Genomic DNA, 7100 nt, shown 5'->3' with positions numbered 1-7100 from the left:
CAGTTAAGGTAAACAAAATGTCATCAGGAAATAAGGAGAGCTTCGAGCAATAATCACCCATGCTGACACCCACAATCTGATTGGACAAGCGCACTGTAGTAGTCAAGGGTTCCAGGAAAAGGGCGAACAATAATCGAGACAGACAGAAGCCTTGTCTTGTCCCATGTCCAATGTCAAAGCAGGCCCCGTACCCTCCATTAACCTTAACTCTAGCTTTTGGTGATTCATACAAATTCCCAATCCATTGGAGAAAACAAGGACCAAACTGCATCTTTTTCAGGGTCTTAAATAAAAAGGACCAATGCACCAAGTCAAATGCTTTCTCAGCATCAGTGGATACCAGGAACAGTGTGCATATGGATGCCCGTGCAAGTTTTTTAAAATCGACCCCTTATTGTGAAATATAGTGATCGGAGACTCTGATTCACTAAACCTTCTTTAAAGGAAAAAATGTGTTTATATCTTAGAATAGTGAAATGTTCAACTTTAAACTGCCCATTACCTTAAAGTCAAGGTATTTTTTTGGCATTATAAATGTTATTGAAAAAGGTTAACACAAGTTTTTTAAAAATCCAAAACCCACTTCACCTCCAGGATTTTGAAGGACTCCATCCAAAACAATCTGGACTGTGTTGTTTCTGGTTTCCATCTCATTGAAACCCCATAAAAATTAACTCTTTTTGTCATTCTTGTGATATTTCAGCCTTTCATAAAATAGTCCGAATCTCACTGAGACTAGAGTACCCCTTCCGCTGTTTATTCATTTTTTTTTAAACTCTTTATTTATTCAACATAAGAGCAGACTTTTGCATTACACAATCTCCAGAAACACACCACAAGCAGGAATCTACAACAAACACAGCAAACACAGACAGTAAGCTCTTCCACATCTCAGCCTTCACATGCCAGACACAGCAACCTTCCCAGCATCTTAGCCAATATCTTGCCCCTCCCGCCCCAAATACTTCCAGTATGGACACCACACTCTGTCACATATAGTCTTCTTCTTCCATAAGACATAGGCTAGTTTCTCTAGCACAGCAATGTGATGAATTTGTGTGAACCACAGAGCTATGGAGGGCACCAATTTCCCATACTTTATGACCACAAAACATGCCACATGTACAAGGTGATCACACAAATTATGAAGGTCATTTCTTAAGGCAACATCTGACCAGAGCCCAAGTAAACATAGTGCAGGCTTAAGACACCCTTGACATCCCAATATTTTCACAATTTCCATTTCCACTCATACCCAGAAAACCCACAGCAACCGACAGGTCCACCAAACATGAAGATAAATGCCACATTCACCGCATCCCCTGCATAATTCTGACCATTGCAATGAAAAATAAGTTTCTATTTTATAACTATTCATACTGAACTAAAAATCAGTCTATGATGAAATAAATGGATCCCTCACATTGGATGGTCAGCAATGGTTTAAAACTTGAACTTTCCCTGAAGAGGTCAGCGCAAGGAAATGCTTCCAGAATTGATTCGTAAGCGTAGGTGAAGCCATTTTAACCTACAGAATTTTTTTTCCCTTCCCCATGGGCTCCTGGCGGAATGAGAGTTCTAGATAGAAAGAAGACAAGCCGTGTGTTGCTGTGATCAAAGCGATGCCTATCTCAAAGACTGAACCCCATTGTTTTGTTAAAATTTAGATGTATTCCTTTTTTGATGGAAATTTTGTTATGCCAGAAAGAGTTTTGATGTTTGACTTACTGTAGTTACACTTTAGATTTAAAAATAAATATAATTAATGAAAAGCAAAAGTAACACTAGGATAGTCCAATTAGGCTGGAGAATAACAGGCTTCTGACAGAGAGAAAGAGAAAAGTCAAGCTTTGAGAAGCTCTGAAATCTGGAAGGTAAAATATATGGATAGTTTTATGTAAAGTAAGTTGTTTGTTAACTTGGAAAAGGAAGCTAACTCCCTACCAAACATAGGCCAGGATTCATCGTTCTTCGCAGAAGGATGAATCCTGTGAAAATGGGGGGGGTGAAGGGGGGGCCAGCCTGCGAAAGCCCGCAGCCTTCGCACCACGGTGGTGCGCCAGCTGCCGGCTTTCGCATCAAATAGCACCACCGTGAAAAGTGATGCTATTTGGTGCACTACTGCCAACGATAATGTTGGTAACATTATCGCCAGCAGCGAAGCAACCGTCGACTCCGCCCCTTCCCCACCCCGACTCCTCCCCTCCCCCTAATTTGCATGATATTGCATGCGAAAAGGCCCTTTTCGCATGCGGTATGGCCTTATTGTGTGTGTTAGGGCCCTAACGCATGCGATAAAGCTTTAGAAAATAACCCCAATAATTAGCTCTGTACAGGCACAGTAGAACCTGGTTTTAGTAAGAAGCTATAGGAAGGCAAGGTTTTCTGTTATGTTTTGTTTTAGATTAATCTGTCTTGTTTAGCAGGCTGTTACCCACTCTTTGTAAAGATGAATAAAAACATTTTTCTTTTGGAGAAATAGACCTTCAGAATCCTGGTTGTGACATGTGGAAGCAAGAACCTGGAGGAGCAACTAGACTAAGTCATAAGTGGTGACTTGTCATACTCGGTTTATATCAAAACAAGCCGTAAAGCCCGTTAAAACGGGCTACATCCCTCTGTCTCTCACCTCCCCCTCATTCTCTCTCCCCTCACTCTTCACCACCCCCCTCCCCCACTCCTCCCCACCCTCCCTCTCCTCTCACTCAGTCCCCCCTCTCCCTCACTCCCTCCCACTCAGTCCCCCCTCTCCCTCCCTCCCACTCACTCAGTCCCCCTCTCCCTCCCTCCCACTCACTCAGTCCCTCCCTTCACCCACCTCCATTTCCTCCCGGCGCCGTAAGCGCGACTTCCCGCAACCCTCACCCGGCTCCATTAACTCCTCCCGCTCCTGCCGGCAGATCTCGGGGGGGGGGGGGTCACTCCCGCGCGCGCGGCAGTGACCCCCCCCGAGATCTGCCGGCAGATCTGGGGAGAAGTAGGGGCACCGAGCGCGCGCGGTGCCGCTACTTCTCCTCCCGCTCCTGCCGGCAGATCTCGGGGGGGGGGGGGCGCGGGAGTGACCCCCCCCCCCGAGATCTGCCGGCAGATCTGGGGAGGAGAAGTAGCGGTGCTACTTCTCCTCCCGCTCCTGCCGGCAGATCTCGGGGGGGGGGGGCGCGGGAGTGACACCCCCCCCCCCCGAGATCTGCCGGCAGATCTGGGGAGGAGAAGTAGCGGCACCGCGCGCGCGCGCGGCGCCGCTGCTTCTCCTCCCGCTCCTGCGGCCCCACCGCCATTTTTTTTTTCTGACCAACGTCCTTGCCCGCACATGCGCAGTAGAGCTGCGCTCTACTGCGCATTTGCGGGCCGTCGGTCACAGGCCATTTATAAGGTAGATAGCATTTCTCTGTGGTCTATTCTGCTGTAATTTTAATTCTATATAATACCCTTTTACAAGTCCCCGTCTCTTCTATCTAAATCAGTTAAATTGTAGTAAGTGGTTTAGGCAGCACTGCACAAGATTTCTTTAGTCAAATTGAGGCAAAAGAGAAATTCTGGGACTTGTCATTTACCCCATTTAAGCAGCATTAGTTTGGCAGTCATAATATTGTACCATTCTTACACTTCTCTGAAGACTGTCATGTAGTTATGATTATAAGACTCTATGAATAAATTTACTGTGGAAATAAACTAGGCAAATTTTAATCTGCTCCTCTACTGTTGAAATTTGACAGATTTGCTGCAAGTTCATATCAAAATATTGGTTGGTAATTTCATTAAAATTAGGGCATAGTTTGCAATGACATTTCTGGCAGGTCATTGGAAATCCACTGTGGATTTCTATGCCTGATGAATTTTCCACTTATCCAGTGTGAATTTTACCACACACTATACCATTTTAAAAGAGTATCAACAAATACATTTCTGGGTTCTGTGGTTTCTGAATGATTTTATTAGATTTATTCACAAACAACATTTACAAAATTCAACATCTTTAATAAGGATTAGGTGAGCTTTGAAGGGCATCTTCTGACTACTGATAATCCCTAGACAGTTTTAAATTCAGACAAAAGAGATTTATTACCTGATTTATAATCAGTTTTCCCTCATTGTATGCCTCTTGGAAAAAAGGTTAGAAATCGTTCACATAATCTCAAGATGCTTTTTGCACTAGTCACCTGTTTAAATTAATACCAGCTTTATTTCACAAAATTGCCCATAGTGATTCTAGTCAGGGTCTCCTTCTGTTTGGAGCTATTCCACATCCTACAATAATAGGCATGTTCCTTCCAGGCAGAGGTCACAGAAAGTACAGCAATCCCAAGCAGGGGAATTCCAGGGAAACCAGCACAGGAAAAGACTGTCAGCACATCCAAAACTAAAGAAACATTTTAACATGAGTCAAGCACCTCCATCCTCATAGAACTAGGGTGAAAAGAAAGGCCCACCATGCTATTCACAAACTCACTTCTTCATTAGGACCGCATTATACCTTTCTCAGGAAGACAAATGGCTACTCTGGTGGCACACTGGCTCCAAGGAGCATTTGTTTGCTATTCTGTGCTCTCTTCTTTGATACTTTTACCCCACATGCAGAATAGCTGAGCACCACCCATCCAGAAAATAAGCGTGACTTACTGAAATGACGTGTTTGGCCATTGGTCCTTGGAGGAACATCATCTTATTAGTTAGGAGGCTTGAGAAAAGTCACCATAGTGTGCTAGAAGAGAAATTCTAAAAACCCATGGTTCTAAACTTTCTCAGGTCCTCTTTAAAAGAAAAGTACTAGGGGGGTGGAGTCAAGATGGTGGCTTGCTAGACAGCAGCGTTTTCTGGAGCTCTTCACTTTCTTCATTCAAATTTCCTTATGATGGCTCTTAAGTGAAAGGGGAGACCCAGGCAATATCCCTCCTTATCTTATGTTATCCCCGGCCAGCAAACGCTAGTCCCGATCTTGTGCCAACTATCAGAAGAACATAAGGGTTCCGGATCCATTGAGGAGCCATGCAAGGGAGCACAGTTACCTCTGCAAGAGAAAGGTCCCTTTGAGTGTTCCCTTCCACTACAGCTGGTATAGCTTCACTTGGCACAGAAGAACATTCTGTTGGAAGGAATTCAGAAATTCCAATTTTGAGTGCTTCTGCATCGGTAGTTGCATATGGTGTTTTCTCTTCTCCCCTTCTTGAGAGTCACTCACAACAACCCTTGGTAAGACCAGCTCAAATTTCTTTAGATTCTCTATGGTCTGCAATTACCAGCTGTGCTTCTGACACTGACTTGTTAGTAAAATCAGTTTTTGAACTTCGGAAAGTCCATTTGCAGAGGCTTCACGGAATAGAATCTAGAGTAGGTGATATGGAAAAGCAGGTACAAGAGATCCAAAAAGTAAATTCAGCTTTAATTCAAGATAATAATTTTATTCATTGGAAGATAGAATGGTGGGAAAACATCTCAAGGCATCTAAACCTGTGGGGTAGATTTTAAAAGGTGTGTGCGGGCGTACATGTGTGTGCACACTACCTGGCACACACACATGTATGCCTGATTTTATAGCTTGCGCACGCGAGTTATAAAATCAGGGGTTGGTGCACGCAAGGGTGTGCACAATTGTGTATCTTGTGTGCACTGAGCCCACAGCGAGCTATGCTGCCTTGCCCCGTTCCCTACCCCCCCACCCCACGTTCCCTTCCCTTACCTCCGCCGACCTTTCCCACCTACCTTTTCCATTTTTTGTTTCTTGTTTTAAAACTTACTTCAGCCCTGGGGATGAAGTAAGTTGTGTGTGCCGGCCAACTGCCAGAGCGCGATCCCCCGCACAGCAAAAAAATGGCCACTGGGCTGGGAACCTCTGACCCCACCCCCACTCCACCCTGGACCACCCGACCCCACCCACCCACATACTGCCTCTTCCCACCCCTTTAGTAAAGCCCCAGGACTTACACACGTCCCAGGGCTTGATGCGCGTCGCCAGGCCTTTTGAAAATAGGCCTGTTGCATGTAAGCCCGGTTATGCGCGTAAATCCTTGGCCTTGTTCCTGATTCTCCTTCCTCTGCCTTGCTCCAGGCCATCCTGCTTTTGCCTTGTTCTAGCCCATCCTACCTCTGCTCCATTCCTGCTCCTGTCTGCCCTCCAGATTGCTCTCTTGTTCTTGACCATTGCCTGTACACCAACGCTACCTGATCTCCACCTACCCTGACCTCTGTTTGGACCATAACTCTGACTACTTGCTCTTCTCTGGACTCTTGCCTAAGCCCTGCCAGCCTCAGAACCCAAAGATTCAACCTGCGGGGGAAGAGGCTGGTACAGGTGAAGCCTAAGACCTTCTCCTAGTCAGCGCGAGTTTGCCTGCTGTCGGTGTGGGTCTAGTGGCTTTGCCTGCTAGACGGTGATAGCCATGCCACAGAGAAGGGCTCACACTCCATGTCAGGAGAAGAGGGGAGAATTGGTGATAGAGCACACCAGAAGGGATTTTAATGGGAAGAAGGAAGAGAGAAGAGAAAAAGTACATCATAAAGAGAGAGATTGAGAGCAAGGGAGGGAGCACAACAAAGCAAAGGAAAGATAAGAGGAGAAAAAGTGTAGCAGACTAACAGAGGAAAGAGGAAAGGAGTACAGAAGAGCAGAAAGAGAGCAATAGAGAAGAGGAAATGGGGAAAGGAGGAGTGATCATCAGAGAGAAGGAACTCGGGAAAAGAGAGAAGAAGCACCATGGAAAGGAAGAATTAAGGAAAGGGGTAAGTGGTGAGAAGAAAGGAGAAGGGAAGGAGCAGCAGAAAATACATGAATGGAGAGATGACTAGAGTATCAGAACCTGTGCAGCAGAGGAGAAGCCAGCTGAAAGAAAGTGGAAAAATAGATCAGAGGATAGGGTGATGGGCCAGAGAAGGGATGGGCAGAAGGGAAAGCAATAGACGAGATGAGAGGTGGGATAAGTTAGAGGAATAGACCATAAACTGGAGGATTTAGCAATTCACCAGTAGAGTAGTAAGTGGAATGGAGCTCAGTTTGTGCTCATAGGTGCCTCCTCATATATGTGCTTCCTGTTCATTGAGGAAATCAATGCAGGGGGCAGGGTCATTGCAGAGCCTCTGCCTATGCTCTATGAGTTCTGCTGCCA

The sequence above is a fragment of the Rhinatrema bivittatum genome, chromosome 2, assembly GCF_901001135.1.
Source record: "Rhinatrema bivittatum chromosome 2, aRhiBiv1.1, whole genome shotgun sequence".
Classification (NCBI taxonomy): domain Eukaryota; kingdom Metazoa; phylum Chordata; class Amphibia; order Gymnophiona; family Rhinatrematidae; genus Rhinatrema; species Rhinatrema bivittatum.
This window is presented reverse-complemented; position numbering follows the sequence as displayed.